This window comes from Hemiscyllium ocellatum, chromosome 22, assembly GCF_020745735.1.
Source record: "Hemiscyllium ocellatum isolate sHemOce1 chromosome 22, sHemOce1.pat.X.cur, whole genome shotgun sequence".
NCBI classification, from domain to species: Eukaryota; Metazoa; Chordata; class Chondrichthyes; order Orectolobiformes; family Hemiscylliidae; genus Hemiscyllium; species Hemiscyllium ocellatum.
Window position 1 is genome coordinate 44,273,799 of NC_083422.1, and position 8,585 is coordinate 44,282,383.

General features: G+C 41.2%; 1 protein-coding gene across 2 annotated transcripts in view; it reads right to left on the bottom strand.

Moving 5' to 3' along the window:
• Window positions 1-8,166, bottom strand: part of fam204a (family with sequence similarity 204 member A) — a 77,397-nt gene extending 69,231 nt beyond the window's left edge. Inside the window, exon 1 of one of the 2 annotated variants that reach the window (XM_060842459.1) lies at window positions 8,062-8,166. The gene's annotated coding sequence lies outside the window, so the exon portion shown is untranslated. Of the gene's footprint in view, window positions 1-6,779; window positions 6,802-8,061 lie in introns of those variants that run through there. The other variant, XM_060842460.1, reaches the window with a different exon arrangement.
• Window positions 8,167-8,585: the final 419 nt, after the last annotated feature.

The following is an 8,585-nucleotide window of genomic DNA, read 5'->3' on the forward strand; positions in this document are numbered from 1 at the left end:
ATGCCACACTTTACATTTATCTAAATTAAACTCCATGTGCCGCTCCTGACTTGGAAATGTATTGCCGTTCCCTCAGTGTTGCTGGGTCAAATCCTGGAATTCCCTCTCTAAAGGCATTGTAGGTCAATCTACAGCAGGTGGACTCAACATCACCTTCTCAAGAGCATCTAGGGATGGGCAATAAATGCTGGTAAGCCAGTGACACCCATGGCCCACAAATGAATTAAAAAAAGGACAATAACCTGACTAAAGGAACTGAAATATCAAGATGAACATCAATATGGGAAAAAATGCGTTGCTGGTGGGGGCGGAGAGGTTAGGAAGAAGATTGCAGGTTAGGAGGGCAGTGCTGAGTTGAGGGAACTGACTGAGACAAGGTGGGGGGGGAGGGGAAATGAGGAAACTGGAGAAATCAGAGTTCATCCCTTGTGGTTGGAGGGTTCCCAGGCGGAAGATGAGGCGTTCTTCCTCCAACCGTCGTGTTGTTATGTTTTGCCGGTAGAGGAGTCCAAGGACCTGCATGTCCTCGGTGGAGTGGGAGGGAGAGTTAAAGTGTTGAGCCACGGGGTGGTTGGGTTGGTTGGGGAGACGGGCCGCTTACTTGCAGAACGCTTCAGAGAACACCTCAGGGACGCCCGGACCAACCAACCCGCCTGGGAACCCTCCAACCACAAGGGATGAACTCGGATTTCTCCAGTTTCCTCATTTCCCCTCCCCCCACCTTGTCTCAGTCGGTTCCCTCAACTCAGCACCGCCCTCCTAACCTGCAATCTTCTTCCTAACCTCTCCGCCCCCACCCTACTCCGGCCTATCACCCTCACCTTGACCTCCTTCCACCTATCACATCTCCATCGCCCTTCCCCCAAGTCCCTCCTCCCTACCTTTTATCTTAACCTGCCTGCCACCCTCTCCTCATTCCTGATGAAGGGCTTATGCCCGAAAAATCGAATTTCCTATTCCTTGGATGCTGCCTGACCTGCTGTGCTTTAACCAGCAACGCATTTTCAACTGTGATCTGCAGACCTAATTTTTTACCCATCAATATGGGAGAGCTTAAGAGAAAAGGTAGGGTGGAAATAGGGCATCAGCTTGCAACAATCATGAGCTAAAGATTAGGAGAGAGACAATGATGGTAGATTTAAATTAATACAACTAATCAGCCATGATCTCACTGATTGTTGGAACAGACACAAGAAGTTCAATTATCTTCTTCTGTTTCTATGTTCCCACATGTTCATTTTTTAGTTTTGTTGACTGATCTGTCTAATTCATCTTTTATTTCAGATTTCCAGCAATTAATAGCTATTGTTTCTCTTTAAATCTGTATATTCAAAGTGAGAAGCTGCAAGATTAATAAAAACAAAGTGATAAGATTGTTTGTCATGATTAACTCCTTTCAATTACTGGGTTTTCACCTCCTCTGGAGTATGTTGAAAGTTTTGCTTTTACAATTACAAAGAAAAAATTGCCTCTTATAACTGCTTGTACTTGCTGTTTTTGTCATGAAAACTATGAGTACAACAAATATAAATTGGATGGATAATTATGCAACATATGCTCATTTATGTTTTGTATCCAGTTGACTAACAAATTGAATAACAATATTTGTCTCTTCAATTTTGTTCTCTATGATTAGTTCAGTGCCTTAAACTCCAGGTTTTGCTATTTTCAAATGGTCCTTTTTTTTGTCCAGTCATAAATTACAATGCATGGAAATGCATGGCAATACTCTACTATAGACAAGAATGATTATTCAATCGGTTTACCTCTACCCATTTATGTAACACTACCATCCTCCTCTTCCCTCCTACATCTGATCAAAGGTGGCTGATGTCAGAAAAGGAAAAGACTTATCTAAATATAGTTGGAGTCCTCTTTTGAGTTGGGCTTTGATAGGGAATTTTGCTTGGCATCCAACTCCATTTTCCTTAGTTTGGGAATGTTTGATGCTGATAATAGCCCAAAAAACAAAATGTTCCAGTCTCTAACATTATCAAATTTCATGACCACTATTTACAAAAAACAGTTCGTAGCTGACTTGTACAGTTACAAGCTATATAAAATACTTTGCTGCAACATCACTTCTCTTCCTGAATGATTTCCACAAGCAACATTTATGGAGATAAACTGCCTACATGCTAAATAAATGGATTTATCTTAAAGCAGGTACAATGGGCCAATGGCTTCCTCTGTGCTACATCATACACAACCTATTATTCAAAAATTTAACATTTCTATGATCTCAATTCCACAGTGACATTACACAGCTGAAAAATCTTCCTTTTTATATTATCTTATGTTTTCTCTCTGACTAATCTTCCATGTATTAAGTCAAAAGTACATTGTGTATAACCAAAATGTTATACCTCAATTGTTTTCTTCAACAGCTGTAAATAGACTAGGATGTAAAATGAGATGCTTTGGTAATGCATCATTGTGAAAAAAGTAAGGCCTGCAGATGCTGGAGACCAGAGTTGAAAAATGTGGTGCTGGAAAAACACAGCAGGCCAGGCAGCATCCAAGAAGCAGAAGAATCGATGTTTCGGTCGTGAAGAAGGGCTTATGCCTGAAATGTCAATTCTCCTGCTCCTCCGATGCTGCCTGGCCTGCTGTGTTTTCAATTAATGCATCATTGTGCCTAATTTGATTGTTCCTTTTATCGTAGGTTCAACAAACAGAACAACTGGACAAGTTATTGGAGGGAATCCTGAGGGACAGGATGTACATGTATTTGGAAAGACAAGGACTGATTAGAGATAGTCAACATGGCTTTGCGTGTGGCAAATCATGTCTCACAAACTTGAGTGAGGGTGTAGGTTTGCTTGCTGAGCTGTAGGTTTGATATCCAGATGTTTCATTACCTGGCTAGGTAACGTCATCAGTGGTGACCTCCAAGTGAAGCGAAGCTGTTGTCTCCTGCTTGCTATTTATATCTTTCTCCTGGATGGGGTTCCTGGGGTTTGTGGTGATGTCATTTCCTGTTCACTTTCTGAGGGGTTGATAGATGGCATCTAGATCTAGGTGCTTGTCTATGGCGTTGTGGTTGGAGTGCCAGGCCTCTAGGAATTCTCTGGCATGTCTTTGCTTAGCCTGTCCCAGGATAGATGTGTTGTCCCAGTCGTATTGGTTTTTTTTTCATCCGTGTGTAGGGCTATGAGGGAGAGGGGGTCGTGTCTTTTTGTGGCTAGCTGGTGATCATGTATCCTGGTGGCTAACTTTCTTCCTGTTTGTCCTACGTAGTGTTTGTGGCAGTCCTTGCATGGAATTTTATAGTTGACGTTGGTTTTGTCCATGGATTGTACTGGGTCTTTTAAGTTTGTTAATATTGCATCAAAAATAAACTAACAAACTGGAGGTGTATGGACAGCAAAGAGGGTTACCTCAGATTACAACAGGATCTTGATCAGATGCACCAATGGGCTGAGAAGTGGCAGGTGGAGTTTAATTCAGATAAATGTGAGGTGCTGCATTTTGGGAAAGCAAATCTTAGCAGGACTTATACACTTAATGGTAAGATCCTAGAGAGTGTTGCTGAACAAAGAGACCTTGGAGTGCAGGTTCATAGCTCCTTGAAAGTGGAGTCGCAGGTAGATAGGATAGTGAAGGCGGTGTTTGGTATGCTTTCTTTTATTGGTCAGAGTATTGAGTACAGGAGTTGGGAGGTCATGTTGCAGCTGTACAGGACATTGGTTAGGCCACTGTTGGAATATTGCATGCAATTCTGGTCTCCTTCCTATCGGAAAGATGTTGTGAAACTTGAAAGGGTTCAGAAAAGATGTACAAGGATGTTGCCAGGGTTGGAGATTTTGAGCTATGGGGAGAGGCTGAACAGACTGGGGCTGTTTCCCTGGAGCGGCAGAGGCTGAGGGGTGACCTTATAGAGGTTTACAAACTCCACTTCATCGGCCCCCTTCTCCCTCTGAAACAATACAAGTGCCTTCTGAAGGCACTTCCACGTTGAGGGATCCTTGAGGTCTCCTGCCTACCTGAGCAGGGGGCTGCCATTCCTCTGACTGGGCTGCCAACATCAGCAGCATGGCTACTATCCTTAAAAACAGCGAGGCAGTCTCCAGGGAGACTACAGAAGATGATACATGGGTTCAGGATCTCTATTTTCTTCCAGACAGGAAACTGATAAACTTGTAGAAAGATCCAGTTTGACAATTCTAAATTCTTAATGTAAACTAAACCATGGAGCATGGGAAACAACAGTTACTAAAAACTATACCGAAATTAAAGTGAATCATAACTTGAGCCAAGTTACATTCTAAGAATCCAATCCAGTAGTTATTTGGCCTATTTTAGCATTTACTGAAAAAAACCATAAGCATTTTGCCAAATGTAATCAGTACAATTCTCAGCAACAAAAATAAAAATGTCTTTATTTTTACCATTACAATAAGTACTGGATGTCCCAGACTTTAGACATGATAGTTCAGCATTCAAACTTAGCCCAACTCCAAAGAAGACTTGTATCAAACTCAAAACATTAACTGTTTTTCTCTCCACTGACACAGTGGTTAGCACTGCTGCCTCATCGGAACCTGGATTCAATTTCAGCATTGGGTGGGTGATTGTGTTGAATTTGCATGTTCTTCCCGTTTCTGCGTGGGTTTCCTTTCGATGGTATAGTTTCTTTCCACAGTCCAAAGATTTGCAGGTTAAGTGGATTGGTTAAGCTAAATTTGCTCGTGGTGTGCAGTGATAAGTGGGTTAACTATGTAAATCTGGGGTCTGGGGTTATGGGATAGGGTGGGATGTTCTTTGGAGGTTTGGTGTAGATTCAAATGGGCTGAATGACCTCTGCCTGCACTGTAGTGATTCTATGATATTGCCACAGCATTTAGCAATACTTTGAATGTAAACCTACTTAGAATCTTAGCTGTACTTTTACAAACCTAATCCCCTAAAAAAATTGTAAGCACTTTTGTTCTCTGTCCTTTAACCAACTGATTATCCGTGCTGCCACATTCTCTTTCATAACATATGTCTTTTTTTAAAGAATGCTTCCATTGCAGCAGTTAGCAAAGGCTATCTACACAAATAATAAAATTTCCTTACTAATAAACTATGTTATTATCTTAAAGAGTATTATTAAACTTGTCAGGCATAACTTGCTTTTTACAAATCCATGCTGGCTGGACTTAATTAAAGTACATCTTTCCAGGGGAGTTCAGATTTTATGTTACCAGTTTACCCACCAAAGGTGTTAACAGCCTTATTTATAGTTATTTCTCTCCCTCTTTTAAACAGAGGTGTACATTGGCAACCATCCAGTGTTCTGGAGATCAAATGATGTTTGAAGCACTGCAGTAATAGCCTCTGATATGATTTCTTTCAGCATTCTTGGGTGCATGCCATGAGGACGCTAAGCTGTTTCCAATATGTTACATCTATCTTTTTATTACAGGTTTCTAATAGTTATTCTATCTAATTGCTCCATCACCACTTATAGTCTTACAATTACATTACCACACTGAAAAAGCTGAGGCAAAGGCTCAGTTAATGTTTCTACCAGCCCTTCATCCCACCCACAAGTTGAATTCCTTTCTCATTTCTATTTAATCCACCTTGACTTTTAATTATTCATCCAATTTCTGTTTTTTTAAACTATATTTCTCTATTACGTGACAGAATTTTCATTTAATTTTGCCTCACGTTTTTATTTTATATTTTGATGATATTCTTGTGTGTTAATATCTCTACACTTGTCACGCATCTACTTGCCTGTCCCATTCCCATCCACCAGTTTGACTTTCAATAAAATCGCTTCATTCAAGCAATTCCAGTTGTGGAAGCACCATCTTTCTTGTGCAGTCTGTACACTGATCAGCTCCTGTTTGAATACAGTGGAAAATGTTGGGGCTCATTGGCCAGTTTTTCATTCTAGTTCAAGTAGGTTACCTCATTTTAAAGAGCTCATTTAAGTTGACTTTTTGTCCTCAATCAAACTTCTTTATTTAATTGGTTTATCTTTTTCTTATTTTTAATTTTAAAACTAAGTATGTTATTGCCTCTACTTCCTAGTTGCTCCTTTCCTTCACATAACATAATAAACCTACTTAATTTCTTAGAACTTGATCTGGATTTGCCTCCTTTCTTAGTAAACTAAAAACACAGTGGAAATGCCGTGCCATGCATTACTTTTAATCAAGTTTATCTGGGAACAACTGAAACCACCCACCATTTACGGTCATTTTATATCTATCCCTTAGAATACATTTCATCCTTACTTCATAATGCTAATAGATTGCATACAGTATCTGTGTTTTCATGTTATCATGACCAAAAGTTGGACAAACCTTGTATGTCTTTGTTCTAGCTTGCTCTCCCATAGATTAGGTATACTACATTAGTGAACAAAAACTCAATAAAATGTAGTTAATGTAGCCTCCTACAAATTCTGTGATAATGTTCAGCACCATGGCACTCATTGATACACTTTAGATTTTCATGATCAGTGGGCAGTACAAGCTAAGTGCAGTAGCAGCCCTGGGAATTACATCTTAATTTGCATTTATAAGTTTTGGACCACCTTTGAGGGCTCTTGTGGTGTATTGGTAACATCCCTACCTCTGAGCCAGAGACTCTGATTCAAGTCCCACTTTTTCCAGAGGTGTGTAATAAATCTCTGAATAGGTTGATAAGAAATTGCTTTTATGTTTCCTTTCATAGATTTTATTTTTGTTACGGTGCCCCTTAAAGAGATTGTCACATCTTTAGTTAGTTAAATTGCTTTATTATTTATGTTTCCAAAAGCATAAACAGCACCATCTCACCTTTTATTTTAAATGCATTTTAGAGTGATTTCTAAATGTTTCTTTGATGTCTGTTTGCTTTCTTGTTTCAACTTGTACTTTGTTTCCATTTTTGCTTTTCTCTGCTTACAAATATACGAAAAAAAATGGACCTGTAAATAAAACCCATCATCCCTAAAGAAGTGTGAATGGCGCAAAGGTCCTAAAAGTCAAAAATAATTTTAAAAAGTAATGACTATTTGGAAGACATGAATGAACACAATTCAATCTCAAAATTTAGATGACGATGACAGTTTAGACTTTGCTTTTGTAATCAAAAGAGGATTGTTTCCCTACTCTTCCCACCAGTTGAAATTTCATGTGTTTGAAATTCAATACTATCCAACACTGCAGGTCAAGTTCAAATTAATTGATGCCAATAGTGGGGTAACTGCTACTATATCTTTTCAAATTTACTGTATTAGTCTGTGAATGGTTTAAATTCTGATTACTGTTTGCAACATGCTCATTTATAACTCAAGCGTATTCAATTTACTTTGGCTTGGTGTATTTGTTCATTTTAATTCTGTTCAGTTATTTTCTTACTTGGCCACTTACACATGCTTCTAAAATTATTTGCAAGGAAAATACTGAAATATAGACGAGGCGAAGTTGGGTCATCCTTTGAACGCCTGACGTGAAGGGCAGCGATGAAGTTAGAGAAAAAAATGCAACGGCGAGTCGGTGGAAAAAAATGAAGGGGAGAAGGCAAAAAGAGAGCAGCGAGAGGGGGAAATAAGAAACAAGAGCGAGCGATGGGCAACTGCTGTCAGTGAGGGAAGTGGCTGGGCGAGAGGCATCATGTATTTGCAGCAGAAATGAAGTGAAGCAGCAGCAGCAGTCAATAGGACAACTTTGTTTTAAAGATGTCAGTGATCTCTGTGGAAGTACAAAGAGGCGCTGTCCCCACAGGGACATGCAGATCCAGGAGAGCTTTCCCGAGGAAAAGGGGGTGAGCGAGGGGAATGGAAATAACATAGGATGAAAAAAAAACCCCCCCTCAGAACACGGGGGTAAAGCTCACCGGAAACAAAACAAAAGCAATGTAAATCCGTGCAGCAGAAAACAGTTGCCAAACGCTGTGAGGACAAGGACCAGGACAAGGGCCATTAAAGGGACAGGCTGAGAAACACCCGCTGGTTCCGGTTGGCGGCTTTTCTGTTCGATTTCCAACGCTCGCGCCAAGGACGCCACCACTTTCACCACAATTAAAGTCACAAACTCTACGTTTATCAGTGAAGATTTGTTTGATTTTTTTGTTTACCTCACCAGCCGAGAGTCACACATCGCCGGCTCCCGGGAAACAACTTCCTCCAAGATGGCGCACGGCAGCACGAGGCCGGAACCAACGGGCACGGGGTGAAGGAGGAAGGAAGCCGAGGGAACGGATATGGAGTGACACGCGTTTCCGCCATTGGGTCACGTGTGGCTGCTGTGTGCATGACTGTGACGTAAGGCGAGTAAGCCTGAGAATGACCACTGTCCGGAGAGGGTCAGTGGGTGTCCCTGAGAGTGACCACTGTCCGGAGAGGGTCATTGTGTCCCTTAAAGTGACCACTGTCCGAAGAGGGTCAGTGCATGTCCCTGAGAGTGACCACTGTCTAGAGAGGGTCATTGTGTCCCTTAGAGTGACCACTGTCCGAAGAGGGTCAGTGCATGTCCCTGAGAGTGACCACTGTCTGGAGAGGGTCAGTGCGTGTCCCTGAGAGTGACCACTGTCCGGAGAGGGTCATTGTGTCCCTGAGAGTGACCACTGTCTGGAGATGGCCAATGCACGTCCATGAGAGT